This window comes from Strix aluco, chromosome W (genome assembly GCF_031877795.1).
Source record: "Strix aluco isolate bStrAlu1 chromosome W, bStrAlu1.hap1, whole genome shotgun sequence".
Classification (NCBI taxonomy): Eukaryota; Metazoa; Chordata; class Aves; order Strigiformes; family Strigidae; genus Strix; species Strix aluco.
Genome location: NC_133970.1, coordinates 44,347,208 through 44,366,366, shown reverse-complemented (window position 1 = coordinate 44,366,366; position 19,159 = coordinate 44,347,208). Strand labels below are relative to the sequence as shown.

The following is a 19,159-nucleotide window of genomic DNA, read 5'->3' as shown; positions in this document are numbered from 1 at the left end:
CTTTGGGTGGAATCCAACAGGAGGATGAAACCAGAAATTTTCTGCTCAGAACAAAGGTGCCAGTTATTCTGGCTTGTCGATCTCTGGTATATAAGTCTGGACCCGCTCACAGCGACTTTGGAAGCCTCACCTACGGGTGGACGCACCGCGTAGGATTTCCCACTTGCCGGGACAGGCTCTCCAAATCCTCGCTGTAACCGGGGCTGCCCAGCGCCTGCGGGTCTGGGTGATGATGATAATATATGCAAGTGGTGATGTATTTCTCTTAATTACTATTCTCTCTCTCTCTCATGTAGTAATGATTTGATGCATTACCCTGTATTTTCCTGTTTGTTGCTTTAAGTGCACTATTCTGCCTTTTCTTCCTGCATGTTCTCTGTATTACGCTGTTACATTATTTGGTTATCACCAGTAAAATACACCTGCGCTTTTCACTCTGGTGTCTGAGTTTAATTGGTATCCTTAATCAGCAAAACATAAATTGGTGTCAGAAGTGGGATCTGACAAAAAATGCCATTATTTAAATTCAAAGGAAATTTGTCAAGTCCACCAGATACTCCTGGTTGGGAAAATCCTCCCTGTAGTTCGCGGGCCCAGGAGTGGGCTCAGGTCGGAGAACCATGCAAACAATGGGAGAGCTGGCTGAAAGAAGCCGAACCATTAGATGTTCTAAATTATATGAAAAGGATACCTATTGGAAAAGGAAAAGAGACTACAAATTCAAGTAAACGGGGATGGATTTCGTTAACTGCATATAGAAAACAACACCAGAGTAAAGAGAGGCTGTTGTTGGAGCGCTCCCAGATGGAGCGACAGATATGTGATTTACAGAGTCAAATAGTGATGTTGCAATGCTGGAATAAGTTGCTTGCTGATAAGCTGGATACTTATCAGACAGTGGCAGAGAAAGCCACAGTGCGAGTAGCACAATATAAGTATAGAAAAAGGAGAGGGCTGGATTTGTTGTGAACTTTGACCATTGGCACCGATATTGACTCTGAGACTTGGAACTTGTTTATTGTACGTATGGTGTTAAATTTGGATTTGTCGTTTGTCATAATTGTCCTAGTGGTACTTGTGGTTATAAGTGTAATTCTGTGTTGTTTGTGTAAATGGTGTAAGGGAGCTCCTTGTGTGGTAATATCAGATCGATGTGTTTAATCTAAGAGTGTGTGTGAGTGTGTGAGATGCGGTACTACTGTAAAAATGTTATCATGACTCTTTTGATTACTGAGATAGGAGGTCCCCTTTTTGATGCGATAGATAATACAGCAGTAGGGTGACCTTGGGGAGTGGGACCCCCGAAGGAGTGCAGGGAATCGAGATACTCGAGACAGCCCTAAAGACAGTGAAAGTAGGATTTCTCGTAAGGAAATGTTTATGGCTTTGCTAAAAGACAGCATGTCTCGTGGGGAAAAAAAAAAAAAAAAAATCAACAGTGTTCCAACTAACGGGCTGTGGTGAATATATACACAGAGAGGGCTGAATAAACCTAGCAAGAGAGTGCAGAGTTCTAAAACTAAGAATCCAGGGACAACTCAGCCTACGGCGCCCCTTCTCGAACCTCAACGGGACCCTGCATCTGCCCACGGAAGGCCCCCTTCCCCCCCCCCCCCCCCCATAAGTGGATCACCACTTCCGGGGGTGAAAGACGATTAGGCACCATTTTCTGACTTGTACCCTTTGCACGAGGCAGAGGAAGTGAATCAATATTATGATCAGTACAAATGAATTAATGGCCAAGCTCCAGGGTAGTGGGTGCAGAAGGACTGACAACCCCATGTGGAGCTTAAATTTTTTTTTTAGAACACGCAGTCCCCACAAACTGTAAATGCGCTGATTGACACTGGAGCGGAGGCCTCCTTAATATATTGGAATCCCAAGAAATTTAAAGGACAACTTGTAATTATTACAGGTTTAGGAGGAAAATAGATTAAAGCTGTACAAACACAAATAGAAATGAAAATAAGAAACCTCCCAAAATGATTATATTCAGTCATGATTGTCCCCGTTCTTGGATATATAAAAGGTATAGAGATTCTAAAAAGACTAACTTTAAATCTTTCTGATGGTCAGTATCAATTTGGAGTTAAACCCTGTATTAGTGCCAGACCTGTTACCGTCGGTCAAGTAAAAATGCCTCCTGTGCAGATCCCAGCTGCAACTAAGTTAGTCACAATGAAGCAGTATAGAATTCCGGGAGGACATGAAGAGATATCACAGACAATTAGAGATTTATTAGATGTAGGAGCTTTAAAGCCGACCACGACAGCATGGAACAATCCGATCTGGCCTGTCAGGAAGAGTGATGGATCCTGAAGAATGATGGTGGATTTTAGAGAACTGAACAAACATACTGCACCGCTTGCAGCAGCTGTGCCAGACACTGTCACTTTAATAGAAGAAGTTCAGAAACATCCAGGAACTGGGTACGCTGTAATAGATTTGGCTAATGCATTTCTTACCATCCCGATTGCAGAAGAGCATTGGGATCTATCTGCCTTCACATGGCAGGGCCGGCAATACACTTTTACCAGACTACCACAAGGGTGGTTGCATAGCCCCACTGTCTGTCATAGAATTGTAGCTGAACACTTAGATGAAATACAGCTGCCTCCTCACACACAATTAAGTCACTATATAGATGAGGTTTTGATTCAAAGAAATGATGAGGAGGAGGTACAACAAGCTCTTGAATTAGTGGTAGATCACATGAAACAGAAGGCTTGGGAAATTAACCCTGAAAAAATCCAAGGACCATCTCAGACAGTGAAGTTTCTAGGAATTCAGTGGCACTGTGGGCATCGAGAAATACTGTTTAAAGCCCAACAAAAGAAAAATTTTTTTAGATTTTGCTGTACCGCAAGACAAAAAGAAGCTCAAAGATTTATTGGGCTATTCGGCTTCTGGAAGCAACATATTCCCCATTTGGGATAAAATTTAACCCCTTGGTACAAGGTGACAAGGAAAAAATATGAATTTGAATGGGGAAATGAACAGCAAGCTGCTTTTGAATTAGCTAAAGAAACCATTCAAAAGGCTTTTGATTTATGGCCTCTGCAGTAGGGAGAAGTGGAGTTAAATGTGTCAGTAAATGGATGCCCAAAGATCACAGCATTCTATCCAAAAGCTCCAACCATCATGCCAGCCCCACATGGCCCTGACCACCCCAGAAATCCATCTCCTTTGCCAGGACAACCTGTCTTAGTCGAACTCCCCACGGTGGGAGCAGTACCATTGGTATTGGATACCCCAATAAGCAAGTACACCTGGAAAGCCAAAGATGCTCATGGAAAGGAGCACAAAATTAATACAAGGTGGATTATCCCATCTTTCTAATTATAACCCACTTCCGGTTCTCAAAATGAACCGAGAAGCTTTTCTTTCCTTTTTCTTGCAGGTAAAACCCCCTGGAGAAAGATATTCTGAGTCACGACGGGGGATCCTTATGTGAATTTAAATTTTTGTATAGTGTTGATGTTGTCTTATTAATGTTTTTAGGATGTATTGTCTAGCATTGCAAAATTGCTTTGGGTTAAGTCTTTTCAGTCTGTGTTGCCTGACAGCAGACTTTGAGCTTAGAAAATAGTGCTGAGGCATTCAGACAGGCTAACGTGGGTTCCCTATGGATGAGGAAAAGCCTGCATCCTCCATGCCTGTGGTGCCCAACAGCTTCTGCCCTCAGGCCTGGGAAGTTTTTTTGAATACACCCTTAGGGAATCAGGTGAAGGAAGTGATTGACCAGAGCTGCTTTGGGGGTTGAGTTGGGTGCTTATTTACTTTTCTATACTTCGCCAAGGCTCTCTCATAAATTAGTTTTCACCATTTCCCTCCCATCCCTTTCTAAATGATGTTCACACTCCTCTGTTAGCTGATGTCAGATTTTATTGAGCTGCATGTACCTTTCATTTTAAAATTAAATGATTACTTGAAATTGGTTCTAGAAAAATACTGAAATGCCCTTTGTTCTTAGGCTGCCTTGCAATGTACAGATGTCATTTTGGAAGTAGGCCCAGGAACTGGTAACCTGACAGTAAAGATGTTAAAGAAAGTTTAAAAAGTAAGTGTGAATCCCCCCCCCCCAACCAAGCTCAAACTACATTGTGGCTTAGACTATGGCAAACAGAAGGATCTTCAGCTATCTGATTCAAATAAGTAGAATTACTCTATGAATGATATTTGCATAATTTCAATGAGTTTTTATCTGCTCGTGTAAATTTTGTATAGTTTTATCAAACTACATTGCTGTTATCCATTTATGCGATGTCTTGCACATTTGGTGGTGGTGATGGTAGGGAAAGGTACATAGCATAATAGGAAATATTTAAGAATTATTTAATAATTTAGCAATAGTTACAGGTTTTTTTACAATTTGGATTTTAATTCCAGTTAGTAGGAGTTATATAAAGTTACAAATATATACTTTGTTTTCAGGTTATTGCTTGTGAAATTGACCCTTGATTTGTTGGTGAACTTCAGAAGAGAGTCCAGGGAACATAAGTATCAATTGTGGAAATAGCAAGCACTTAAAGCAGTGGAGTTGCTTTGGCAAAAACTTCGGCAACATGCTTCTCTGAAGCACATTTTCCCCTGGGTGTCTGGCAAACAAACTTGAAATCAGGGTTGGAGGTTGTAAGAAACTGAAGGAATTGATGCCTCAAACATTCATCAACACAGAAACCCTCAAGGATAAATTGTGGCCTTTGTGATTAGTCTAAAGAATGAATTATCTGCCCAGGGAAGCACAGAGTGTATGGAAGGGTGCATGTCTCTGCTCCCTTGCAGTTGTATAGCCAAATTCCTTAGATAAGCCTCGAAAGGGGGGAGACATAGACTGAATAAAACCATGTGTTCAGGTTTTTACAATTATAGCCTTGAAGAAGAGCTAAAATATTGATAAGAGGGATAAACAACTGACACCAGATGGAGCTAATGACTGGATAATTGCCCAAGAAACAAAAACTGAGGAAAAGTAAAGGTGGTAGGGGGAGATTGTGACCACTGACTCAATTGGACAAAAGGGTTAATGTACCCCTTTCCCCCTCAATGCATGCACAGAACCCCTGCTCCACCTTTTGCCTGTCTCTCATGGAAATGAGTTCATGGAATACCTGCCTCTCTTTGTCTAGTATGCTAATCAGCTGATAAGATGAACTCAAAAGGCAACAGAAAACTTTACTGTGTGTGCACCCACCACCCAAGATTACCAGACCTGAGACAACGCTGGATCCAGGGGTGGTGATCCAGATTTCTTTGACTGTCTCTCCTTTTTCTTTTTCTTTTTCTTTTTCTTTTTCTTTTTCTTTTTCTTTTTCTTTTTCTTTTTCTTTTTCTTTTTCTTTTTCTTTTTCTTTTTCTTTTTCTTTTTCTTTTTCTTTTTCTTTTTCTTTTTCTTTTTCTTTTTCTTTTTTATAGATTTATAAGAGACCACATTGCTTATTATCCTTTTCCAAGTTTAAGTTGTTTCTACTGCAAAGCTAAGAGGTCATTTCCCTGTGACTAGCCTTCCCCTCTAATGCCAAGGAAACAGCCATCACTCAGCGGTGGCGTGACTTCATTCAGGCCGCGATAGTCCACTGTCGATCTCCACTCTCCATTAGACTTTCGCACTGGCCATATGGGGCTGTTAAAGGGGGAGTGCCTCTTGCTGATGACTCCTTGGCTCTCTAGCTGACGAATCAGTCTATGGATAGGGATTAGAGAGTCTCGATTGGTGCGATATTGCTGTCGGTGCACGGTTGTAGTGGCAGTTGGCACCCGTTGTTCTTCAACCCTCAGCAATCCCACAACAGAAGGATCCTCTGAGAGACCAGGTAACACAGACAGCTGTTTAATTCCTTCTGTTTCCAAGGCAGCTATACCAAAAGCCCACCGATACCCTTTTGGGTCCTTAAAATACCCTCTCCTGAGATAATCTATGCCAAGAATACATGGAGCGTCTGGGCCACTCACAATGGGGTGGTTTTCCCACTCTTCTCCACTTAGGCTCACCTCGGCCTCCAATACAGTCAACTGTTGAGACCCCCCTGTCACTCCTGAAATACAAATGGGTTCTGCCCCTTAAAAATTTGATGGCATTAGGGTGCATTGCGCACCAGTGTCCACTAGAGCCTTATACTGCTGAGGGTCAGATGTGCCAGGCCATCGAATCCACACGGTCCAGTAAACTCGGTTGTCCCTGTCCTCCGCCTGGCTGGAGGCAGGGCCCCTCTAATGTTGGTCATAATACTCGCTAACGACAAATGGGTTAGTGTGGTGTGCACGGGTTTCAGCCTCATCTTGGTCACCCACTTCTTGTAAATACAAGTCAGAAGTTCTTCTCATAGGATCATGAGCAAAGTCGACCTTTGTGCTCCGTTTGGGCACTTGATTACTGGAAACTGGAGCAGCATTTCTCCTAAAAGAACCCCGTTTTGTACTTGTTCTTCCTTCCAGCTCACATACCCGCTCTTCTAGGAGGTAGGTCAGTTTTCCATCCCATTTCTTCATGTCTTCTCCATGGTCACGCAGGCAATGCCACAGCTCCCCCCGTGGTGTGTACCGGTTCTCTCGAGTAGGGAAACGACTGCTCCTAATAGCCGAGATTCTGGTCCGTGCAGGTGGGGAGTAGGACATGTTCTCGTTAAATTGCTGGAATTCATGAAATAATTTCTCCACAGCTGCAACGAGGGGGTAAGAGAGACTTTCTTCATATTGTCGTAGTCAGCGAGCCAGTTCATCCACTGCTGGTCCCTCTTCGTCTCTCCGGTCCATTACTGCTGATGCACTGGTATATGATGAGGGTGTGCTCCGTACAAACTTCCTCCACACGGGCCGGGTGCATCGGACTTCATCTGGATCTGTGGGTAGCCGTGCATTATCTGGGTCATAGTAAACTGCCTCCCGCACAGCTAGCTCCCTCAGGTATTGAATGCCTCTCTCCATAGTGGTCCGCTTACTTGGTCGACATGCAAAGTCTTCCTTGAAGGGATACCTCTCCCTCACACTTGACAGAAGTCGCTTCCAGAGACTGAGATTTTGTGTCTCCTTTCCAATGGCCTTGTCAATGCCCCCTTCCCTACACAGGGATCCCAGCTGCCTCACCTCCCTGCCCTCTAGTTCCATGCCACTGGCCTCGCTATCCCAGCACCGCAGCAGCCAGGTAACGAGTTGCTCACCTGGATGGCGGCTGGAATCTTTTCTTATGTCTCACAACTCACTCAGGGATAAGGATCGGGTGACTATCACTGGCTCTGCCTCCTCCTGTTCTCGTGATGGGCCTGGTTCATCCTCACCCTGTACACTGCGAGGGGATTTTCTTGTGTATTTCTTCTTCTGTCTGGGAGCAACTGACACTGTCGTGGGTTGGTTCTCTGGTTCAGCTGCAGCGCCTGTCCTCGGGCTTGTAGTGGCTGCAGTTTCTGTTACTTGGTTAATCTTAAATAGTAGCTTAACCATAAACAACCTGAACCACATGCAGGAAAACACTAACTCCTAACATCACGGCAAACATGTTTTTGTCAACATTCCAAAGATATTTGAACTCCCCGAATTTCTCAAACACAGCTGTAAATAGCCCCAGGGCTGATGACCGCATGCTATCATAGATGAGCATCACATAGTACAACAGAAACAAAACCTTAACCCACCTCTCACGGAAGGTGAGCAACAGCATGGGAAACACGTATTGCAAATGAGGTGGTAAGATCTTAAGGAGCCAAGCAATCCACATTTTACCCGTTTTGTTGTCATCTCAGACAAAAAGGAAAAAAAAACCTCGGTGCCCCACGTTGGGTGCCAAAAACTGTTGAGGTTTGAACTCAGCCGGCAGCCAGAGGCCACGTGGCCGGCCGTTCACCTCCCCCTCCCCCCTCTGGTAAAATAGGAGAGGGACAAAAAGACGAGAATTCGTGGGTTGAATAAAAAGAAAGAATTTACTAAATATAACAAGAGAACAACAGTAACAATAGTGAGTCCAAAAAGAAAGAGGTAAAATGCAGCAGTGGCTTACCGAGCGCAGCGACCGCCCCCACAGCAACAACACGGCCATCGGCCAGACGAGCAGATGGCGTGCATGAGAGAGAGAGAGAAAGCGAGAGAGCCCGCCCACCTAAATCCCTGGGCATGACATCACATCGTATGAAATACTCCAATTAAAATTAAGTCCATCCTGGTCGAAACCTGGACAAGGACATAGAGTGCATTATCAGTAAATTCGCAGACACTTGGATAGGTTGGATCAGTGGCCAATGTTAACGGGATGAGCTTCAACAAGGGCAAGTGCCAGGTCCTGCACTTGGGCCACAACAACCCCCTGCATGGCTACAGGCTTGGGGAGGTGTGGCTGGAGAGATGTCTGGAAGAGAAGGATCTGGGGGTTCTAATTGACAAGCAGCTGAACATGAGCCGGCAGTGTGCCCGGGTGGCCAAGAAAGCCAACGGCATCCTGGCTTGGATTAGAAATAGTGTGACCAGCAGAAGTAGGGAGGGGATAGTCCCCCTGTACTCTGCACTGGTGAGGCCACACCTGGAGTGTTGTGTCCAGTTTTGGGCACCTCAATACGAGAGAGATCTCGAGGTGCTGGAGCGAGTGCAGAGGAGGGCAACGAAGCTCATGAAGGGCCTGGAGAATAAATCCTGTGAGGAGCGATTGAAGGAGCTGGGACTGTTTAGTGTGAGGAGGAGAAGGTGAGGGGAGACCTCATCACTCTCTACAGCTCCCTGAAAGGACATTGTAGAGAGGTTGGTGCTGGTCTCTTCTCACAGGTGATTAGTGACAGAACAAGAGGGAACGGCTTTAAACTGCAACAGGGGAGGTTCAGACTGGACATTAGGAAAAAAATTTTCCCAGAAAGAGTGGTCAGACAGTGGAATAGGCTGCCCAGGGAGGGGGTGGAGTCCCCATTCCTGGATGTGTTTAAGGGTCGTTTAGATGAGATGCTGGGGGATGTGGTGTAGGGGAGAACTTTGTAGAGTAGGGCTGATGGTTGGACTCGATGATCCCAAGGGTCTTTTCCAACCTGAATGATTCTATGATTCTGTGATTCTATTCCAATAACCCTGTGATATTAACACATTTTTTGTCATTACAGAGCTCAAACGAAGTATCTGTTCCTCATGCCAAAGTCCTAGTGCGGGATCTTATCTCCCGCAAGTGGGAAGGCCCATGGGACCTTGTTACTTGGGGACGTGGGTATGCTTGTGTCTCTACAGCTCGTGGTCCGCAATGGATACCAGCATGAAATGTGCGACCGTTTTTATCGCCCTCCTCAGAAGTATCACCTTTGCAGTCTGGGTGCTAGCACAACCAAAAACAAATGTCTGGGTCTAACTTGTACCCTTTGCAGGAAGCAAGGGAGGTGAATCAATATTATGGTCCGCACAAACTGTAAATGCTCTGATTGATGCTGAAGCAGAGGCTTCCTTAACATATGGGAACTCCAGGAAAAGCCGTACAAACACAAATAGAAAGGGAAATACAAGACCTCCCCGGACAATTGTATTCAGTCATGTTTCCCCCTGTTTCTGAAAATATAATAGGTATTCACATTCTAAAAGGACTAACTTTAAACCTTTCTGATGGTCAGTACACTAAAGGCCTTGATTTTAAAACAAAGAAGGGGGAATTCTCTGGACACACCACATAATCAACTGGTAATGGCTTTATATACTCTTAATTTCTTTAGCAGAAATCATTCTGCTTTGACGGCAGCAGAATGTTATTTTACTACTACAACAGACACTGCAATTAAACTACGGGTCTTGTATAAGGACCCCGAAGGAGACCCAACCTGGAGAGTGGATCTGTTGGGCTATCCAACTTCCCTTGTTTAGCCGTGTTCAAGGCTGAGAACCCACGTATTTGGCCTTGTTAGAAACTCCCTTGGTTCCCCCCCCGAGCCCTGGCCAGGCTTTGGGTGGAATCCAACAGGAGGATGAAACCAGAAATTTTCTGCTCAGAACAAAGGTGCCAGTTATTCTGGCTTGTCGATCTCTGGTATATAAGTCTGGACCCGCTCACAGCGACTTTGGAAGCCTCACCTACGGGTGGACGCACCGCGTAGGATTTCCCACTTGCCGGGACAGGCTCTCCAAATCCTCGCTGTAACCGGGGCTGCCCAGCGCCTGCGGGTCTGGGTGATGATGATAATATATGCAAGTGGTGATGTATTTCTCTTAATTACTATTCTCTCTCTCTCTCATGTAGTAATGATTTGATGCATTACCCTGTATTTTCCTGTTTGTTGCTTTAAGTGCACTATTCTGCCTTTTCTTCCTGCATGTTCTCTGTATTACGCTGTTACATTATTTGGTTATCACCAGTAAAATACACCTGCGCTTTTCACTCTGGTGTCTGAGTTTAATTGGTATCCTTAATCAGCAAAACATAAATTGGTGTCAGAAGTGGGATCTGACAAAAAATGCCATTATTTAAATTCAAAGGAAATTTGTCAAGTCCACCAGATACTCCTGGTTGGGAAAATCCTCCCTGTAGTTCGCGGGCCCAGGAGTGGGCTCAGGTCGGAGAACCATGCAAACAATGGGAGAGCTGGCTGAAAGAAGCCGAACCATTAGATGTTCTAAATTATATGAAAAGGATACCTATTGGAAAAGGAAAAGAGACTACAAATTCAAGTAAACGGGGATGGATTTCGTTAACTGCATATAGAAAACAACACCAGAGTAAAGAGAGGCTGTTGTTGGAGCGCTCCCAGATGGAGCGACAGATATGTGATTTACAGAGTCAAATAGTGATGTTGCAATGCTGGAATAAGTTGCTTGCTGATAAGCTGGATACTTATCAGACAGTGGCAGAGAAAGCCACAGTGCGAGTAGCACAATATAAGTATAGAAAAAGGAGAGGGCTGGATTTGTTGTGAACTTTGACCATTGGCACCGATATTGACTCTGAGACTTGGAACTTGTTTATTGTACGTATGGTGTTAAATTTGGATTTGTCGTTTGTCATAATTGTCCTAGTGGTACTTGTGGTTATAAGTGTAATTCTGTGTTGTTTGTGTAAATGGTGTAAGGGAGCTCCTTGTGTGGTAATATCAGATCGATGTGTTTAATCTAAGAGTGTGTGTGAGTGTGTGAGATGCGGTACTACTGTAAAAATGTTATCATGACTCTTTTGATTACTGAGATAGGAGGTCCCCTTTTTGATGCGATAGATAATACAGCAGTAGGGTGACCTTGGGGAGTGGGACCCCCGAAGGAGTGCAGGGAATCGAGATACTCGAGACAGCCCTAAAGACAGTGAAAGTAGGATTTCTCGTAAGGAAATGTTTATGGCTTTGCTAAAAGACAGCATGTCTCGTGGGGAAAAAAAAAAAAAAAAAATCAACAGTGTTCCAACTAACGGGCTGTGGTGAATATATACACAGAGAGGGCTGAATAAACCTAGCAAGAGTGCAGAGTTCTAAAACTAAGAATCCAGGGACAACTCAGCCTACGGCGCCCCTTCTCGAACCTCAACGGGACCCTGCATCTGCCCACGGAAGGCCCCCTTCCCCCCCCCCCCCCCCCCATAAGTGGATCACCACTTCCGGGGGTGAAAGACGATTAGGCACCATTTTCTGACTTGTACCCTTTGCACGAGGCAGAGGAAGTGAATCAATATTATGATCAGTACAAATGAATTAATGGCCAAGCTCCAGGGTAGTGGGTGCAGAAGGACTGACAACCCCATGTGGAGCTTAAATTTTTTCTTTAGAACACGCAGTCCCCACAAACTGTAAATGCGCTGATTGACACTGGAGCGGAGGCCTCCTTAATATATTGGAATCCCAAGAAATTTAAAGGACAACTTGTAATTATTACAGGTTTAGGAGGAAAATAGATTAAAGCTGTACAAACACAAATAGAAATGAAAATAAGAAACCTCCCAAAATGATTATATTCAGTCATGATTGTCCCCGTTCTTGGATATATAAAAGGTATAGAGATTCTAAAAAGACTAACTTTAAATCTTTCTGATGGTCAGTATCAATTTGGAGTTAAACCCTGTATTAGTGCCAGACCTGTTACCGTCGGTCAAGTAAAAATGCCTCCTGTGCAGATCCCAGCTGCAACTAAGTTAGTCACAATGAAGCAGTATAGAATTCCGGGAGGACATGAAGAGATATCACAGACAATTAGAGATTTATTAGATGTAGGAGCTTTAAAGCCGACCACGACAGCATGGAACAATCCGATCTGGCCTGTCAGGAAGAGTGATGGATCCTGAAGAATGACGGTGGATTTTAGAGAACTGAACAAACATACTGCACCGCTTGCAGCAGCTGTGCCAGACACTGTCACTTTAATAGAAGAAGTTCAGAAACATCCAGGAACTGGGTACGCTGTAATAGATTTGGCTAATGCATTTCTTACCATCCCGATTGCAGAAGAGCATTGGGATCTATCTGCCTTCACATGGCAGGGCCGGCAATACACTTTTACCAGACTACCACAAGGGTGGTTGCATAGCCCCACTGTCTGTCATAGAATTGTAGCTGAACACTTAGATGAAATACAGCTGCCTCCTCACACACAATTAAGTCACTATATAGATGAGGTTTTGATTCAAAGAAATGATGAGGAGGAGGTACAACAAGCTCTTGAATTAGTGGTAGATCACATGAAACAGAAGGCTTGGGAAATTAACCCTGAAAAAATCCAAGGACCATCTCAGACAGTGAAGTTTCTAGGAATTCAGTGGCACTGTGGGCATCGAGAAATACTGTTTAAAGCCCAACAAAAGAAAAATTTTTTTAGATTTTGCTGTACCGCAAGACAAAAAGAAGCTCAAAGATTTATTGGGCTATTCGGCTTCTGGAAGCAACATATTCCCCATTTGGGATAAAATTTAACCCCTTGGTACAAGGTGACAAGGAAAAAATATGAATTTGAATGGGGAAATGAACAGCAAGCTGCTTTTGAATTAGCTAAAGAAACCATTCAAAAGGCTTTTGATTTATGGCCTCTGCAGTAGGGAGAAGTGGAGTTAAATGTGTCAGTAAATGGATGCCCAAAGATCACAGCATTCTATCCAAAAGCTCCAACCATCATGCCAGCCCCACATGGCCCTGACCACCCCAGAAATCCATCTCCTTTGCCAGGACAACCTGTCTTAGTCGAACTCCCCACGGTGGGAGCAGTACCATTGGTATTGGATACCCCAATAAGCAAGTACACCTGGAAAGCCAAAGATGCTCATGGAAAGGAGCACAAAATTAATACAAGGTGGATTATCCCATCTTTCTAATTATAACCCACTTCCGGTTCTCAAAATGAACCGAGAAGCTTTTCTTTCCTTTTTCTTGCAGGTAAAACCCCCTGGAGAAAGATATTCTGAGTCACGACGGGGGATCCTTATGTGAATTTAAATTTTTGTATAGTGTTGATGTTGTCTTATTAATGTTTTTAGGATGTATTGTCTAGCATTGCAAAATTGCTTTGGGTTAAGTCTTTTCAGTCTGTGTTGCCTGACAGCAGACTTTGAGCTTAGAAAATAGTGCTGAGGCATTCAGACAGGCTAACGTGGGTTCCCTATGGATGAGGAAAAGCCTGCATCCTCCATGCCTGTGGTGCCCAACAGCTTCTGCCCTCAGGCCTGGGAAGTTTTTTTGAATACACCCTTAGGGAATCAGGTGAAGGAAGTGATTGACCAGAGCTGCTTTGGGGGTTGAGTTGGGTGCTTATTTACTTTTCTATACTTCGCCAAGGCTCTCTCATAAATTAGTTTTCACCATTTCCCTCCCATCCCTTTCTAAATGATGTTCACACTCCTCTGTTAGCTGATGTCAGATTTTATTGAGCTGCATGTACCTTTCATTTTAAAATTAAATGATTACTTGAAATTGGTTCTAGAAAAATACTGAAATGCCCTTTGTTCTTAGGCTGCCTTGCAATGTACAGATGTCATTTTGGAAGTAGGCCCAGGAACTGGTAACCTGACAGTAAAGATGTTAAAGAAAGTTTAAAAAGTAAGTGTGAATCCCCCCCCCCCAACCAAGCTCAAACTACATTGTGGCTTAGACTATGGCAAACAGAAGGATCTTCAGCTATCTGATTCAAATAAGTAGAATTACTCTATGAATGATATTTGCATAATTTCAATGAGTTTTTATCTGCTCGTGTAAATTTTGTATAGTTTTATCAAACTACATTGCTGTTATCCATTTATGCGATGTCTTGCACATTTGGTGGTGGTGATGGTAGGGAAAGGTACATAGCATAATAGGAAATATTTAAGAATTATTTAATAATTTAGCAATAGTTACAGGTTTTTTTACAATTTGGATTTTAATTCCAGTTAGTAGGAGTTATATAAAGTTACAAATATATACTTTGTTTTCAGGTTATTGCTTGTGAAATTGACCCTTGATTTGTTGGTGAACTTCAGAAGAGAGTCCAGGGAACATAAGTATCAATTGTGGAAATAGCAAGCACTTAAAGCAGTGGAGTTGCTTTGGCAAAAACTTCGGCAACATGCTTCTCTGAAGCACATTTTCCCCTGGGTGTCTGGCAAACAAACTTGAAATCAGGGTTGGAGGTTGTAAGAAACTGAAGGAATTGATGCCTCAAACATTCATCAACACAGAAACCCTCAAGGATAAATTGTGGCCTTTGTGATTAGTCTAAAGAATGAATTATCTGCCCAGGGAAGCACAGAGTGTATGGAAGGGTGCATGTCTCTGCTCCCTTGCAGTTGTATAGCCAAATTCCTTAGATAAGCCTCGAAAGGGGGGAGACATAGACTGAATAAAACCATGTGTTCAGGTTTTTACAATTATAGCCTTGAAGAAGAGCTAAAATATTGATAAGAGGGATAAACAACTGACACCAGATGGAGCTAATGACTGGATAATTGCCCAAGAAACAAAAACTGAGGAAAAGTAAAGGTGGTAGGGGGAGATTGTGACCACTGACTCAATTGGACAAAAGGGTTAATGTACCCCTTTCCCCCTCAATGCATGCACAGAACCCCTGCTCCACCTTTTGCCTGTCTCTCATGGAAATGAGTTCATGGAATACCTGCCTCTCTTTGTCTAGTATGCTAATCAGCTGATAAGATGAACTCAAAAGGCAACAGAAAACTTTACTGTGTGTGCACCCACCACCCAAGATTACCAGACCTGAGACGACGCTGGATCCAGGGGTGGTGATCCAGATTTCTTTGACTGTCTCTCCTTTTTCTTTTTCTTTTTCTTTTTCTTTTTCTTTTTCTTTTTCTTTTTCTTTTTCTTTTTCTTTTTCTTTTTCTTTTTCTTTTTCTTTTTCTTTTTCTTTTTCTTTTTCTTTTTCTTTTTCTTTTTCTTTTTCTTTTTCTTTTTCTTTTTCTTTTTCTTTTTCTTTTTTATAGATTTATAAGAGACCACATTGCTTATTATCCTTTTCCAAGTTTAAGTTGTTTCTACTGCAAATAAAACATTTTAACTGGTCATTTGGTGTCATTTCACCTTAATTTAACCTGAAGGGATCACAGAACCTTTATGATTCTCTGGGCTCCCAGTCTGTAACAGAGGTATCTTGGAAACAAACTTACCATTCTTTGATGCATGTGTAGCTAACTTGCCTTACCAGGTATGGGCTAAACAACATGGCAAAATATTTTTTTTAATGATAATTTTCCAGAAGTTATACTGATGTTATTATTCTTTTCCTTGGATTTCTTCACCTTTTGTTTTCAAGTTGTTGCTTTATAGACCTTTTTTTCAGGTATGTGGAAGAACAGAGCTCTGGATTACCTGATAGAAAAAAAAATAGTTTAAAAGATATTCCCAAATACTTTTTTTTTTTTTTTGCTTTAGATCTTAAAATATCATTTTGGTGGATCAGAGCCACACCAACATTTTTCTATAATATGAAAACTGCCAGTGCCTGGAAATTAGTTTATGTTGGTGTATTAAGCACAAGGAGAAAATTTAGTCTTGGCATCAGTGACTGTCCAGCTGATGAAAACAGGAGTTGCACCTGTTTTTAGTAGTAGTATTATTGTTATTCCAAGGATAAGCAGGGCATTGTAACATTTCAAATGCCTTCCTACCTTAGGAAGGAAGGGTGGTAAGGGTAGGATGGAAGCCAAGCCATTTCCTATTGTCTGGTCTAAAAATATAACTGCCTTAGGTACTTCTGTGTGTTGTTCAATATGTCAGCAGTTTTTGATTCCTCTCACTGAAGTGCTAATGTTAGCGACTGGTCAGTTTTGGAGCTGGAGAGTTTGGGTTTGAAGGACTCATTATAGAATTATTCAAAATGATTTGTTACAGTTATGCACAAAACTCTGAGACTAGCTGCTGCCTCTTTGACCTTGATCCCTTTAGCAGTATACAGAATCAAGTTCTATTGTAGCTTTAAAGAGATTTAGATGGTTTCACCAAGCTTTGTGGTGTTTTGTTATGGTTTTGTTTTAATGCACTCTGAGATAATTAAGGCAGAATGTGTTTATGACAGACTTTTATTTCTTCTAAGTGCTGAAGGAAAGTCTGTGTTTTCCAAGTCTGTTAGTTAGCTTTTGACTTAAAAGATGATTAGACTTCAAATTCCTTCTCTAATTTCTGTTATTCTCAGATGTGCAATACTTATGTTTCAAAGGGAATTTCGAGTGGTGTCCCCCAGGGCTCGGTTTTGGGGCCACTCCTGTTTAACATCTTTATTGATGACCTAGACGAGGGGATCGAGTGCACCCTCAGTAAGTTTGCAGACGACACCAAGTTGGGTGGGAGTGTTGATCTGCTCGAGGGTAGGGAGGCTCTGCAGAGAGACCTGGCCAGGCTGGAGCGATGGGCTGAGGCCAACTGGAGGAGTTTCAATAAGGCCAAATGCCGGGTGCTGCCCTTGGGCCACAACAACCCCCAGCAGCGCTACAGGCTTGGGGAGGAGTGGCTGGAGAGCTGCCAGTCAGAGAGGGACCTGGGGGGGTTGATTGACAGCCAGCTGAACAGGAGCCAGCAGTGTGCCCAGGTGGCCAAGAAGGCCAATGGTATCCTGGCTTGTATCAGCAATAGCATGGCCAGCAGGGACAGGGAAGGGATCTGACCCCTGTACTTGGCACTGGTGAGGCCACACCTCGATGACTGTGTTCAATTTTGGGTCCCTCACTCCAAAAAGGCCATTGAATGACTCGAGCGTGTCCAGAGAAGGGCAACGGAGCTGGTGCAGGGTCTGGAGCACAGGTCATACGAGGAGTGGCTGAGGGAACTGGGGGGGTTTAGTCTGGAGAAGAGGACGCTGAGGGGAGACCTCATCGCCCTCTACAACTCCCTGAAAGGAGGGTGCAGAGAGGGAGGATGAGTCTCTTGAACCAAGTAACAAGTGATAGGACAAGAGGGAATGGCCTCAAGTTGCGCCAGGGAAGGTTTGGACTAGATACTAGGAAGCATTTCTTTACAGAACGGGTTGTTGGGCATTGGAATGGGCTGCCCAGGGAGGTGGTGGAGTCCCCATCCCTGGAGGTGTTTAAGAGTCGGGTCGACATAGCGCTGAGGAATATGGTGTAGTTGGGAACTGTCAGTGTAAGGTCAATGATTGGACTGGATGATCTTCAAGGTCTTTTCCAACCTAGATGATTCTGTGATTCTGTAAATTTACACTTTGTTTGGTTGCAAAACCAGGAACTAAACTATACTGTAGACTCTTTATTAATACTCAGTTATTAGTTCAATTGGACCATCTGATGAAGGTATGTCATTCTGTGTTAGTGAACAAAGCTATCGAAGAGAGAAGAATGTTTCTAGGAATGTGAGGGTTTGCTTCTTATTCATACAGCTGCCTGACTTCTACTGACTAACAGGTCAGAAAGAACAACTTCAGGCCTCCTCCTAAAGTTGAATCCAGCGTTGTCAGAATAGAGCCAAAGAACCTACTGCCACCTATCAACTTCCAGGTGAGCATGGTATACTCTAATAATGAAACGTACTAGTCATGATCTTTAATTTCTTTTTCTTTTCACTTGTTCTGTATGCTGTTTTCACTTCTAAGTACCAGCTATTTATTGGCATTTACAGAATTCCAAAATTCCTTTATTGATCAGGGTTGCATTAGGGCATTACCTGAACATAACACCATCAGTCCGAGTGCTGCTTTGTTTACAGTATTTCTGACAAGACTGAGGTTGAAGATTTGCTAGGAATAACGTCCCTTTCACAGTACTTCATATCTCCAGAGACCTTTCGGGCTGATGACTTTGTTGCTCTCAAAGGAGTATCTATGAGAACTCTTACCTTCAGATGAGTGTGTATAATCTCAGATGTTACAGGATAGTATTCTTAAAGTTATTTTTAAAAATGCTTTGATCTTCAAGACCACTTCAGCCTTGCCCAAGGTTAGCTGGATTTTCAACTATCTCCCTTCTCAGTACATAAGATCTGTCCAATAGTGCCTGGGCACAAAAAAGAACAATTCAAATGTTTTTGTGGGTGAAGTATTTTCTCCTCCATTTGTATTGCTTTGTCCAAGACAGAACTGTTTTTCTATTGTTTAGAAAGATATTTTTCTTTGTGTTCAGTATTGTTGTGAAATTGTCAATAGTCTTCCTTCTTGTTTGTATCAGCTGTATGTTCCTTTCTGTAAATACTGTACAATTTTTAATTTCAGGAGTAGGATGATCTGGTAAGGATAGCCTTTGTTAGAAAAAAAAAGACACTCTCTGCAGCATTTAAGTAACTTCTATGGGAGGAAATCTTTTCAAAGTTTGAAAGTCCATCCAGTTAACCATTTCTTTTGCGCAAATGCATAGCAGTGTTATATGCATAGTCTGGGATAAACCATGATGGAGAATTGATGCTGAGGTCACAAGCTCTTCTGAAGTGAAACTTTTTAGAAGAAAACTAGGCAGCTGTTTAAAAAGAACAGCTCTGTGTAGTCATTACAGGTTTGTTGGGGTTTTTTGGGGGGGGGTGTTGGGGTTTTTTTTAGTAAATATTGAATGCTTGAGTAAAAAAAAAAAAAGCTCAATTTTCATTCTAAACTTGTATTTTTATTTTTTTTTCAGGTCAAGTGCTGTAGAGCAGTTGCTGGTTCATAATTACCAAATTCATTGTTCCTTACATAATACAGTAAGTTCCTTTTAAAATATATTAAGTTCTACTTCTGTGTACTGTGACCTAAATATATGTTTATATATAAATTAGCATTGAAAAGCTTAACATGTCAAAGTTTTTTCCAAGAGAGTTTGAGGGAGGAAGGAATCTAA

At 42.7% G+C, this 19,159-nt stretch overlaps 1 pseudogene; it reads left to right on the top strand.

Moving 5' to 3' along the window:
• The window catches only part of LOC141917618 (dimethyladenosine transferase-like), a 36,199-nt pseudogene extending 17,040 nt beyond the window's left edge, over positions 1 to 19,159 (top strand).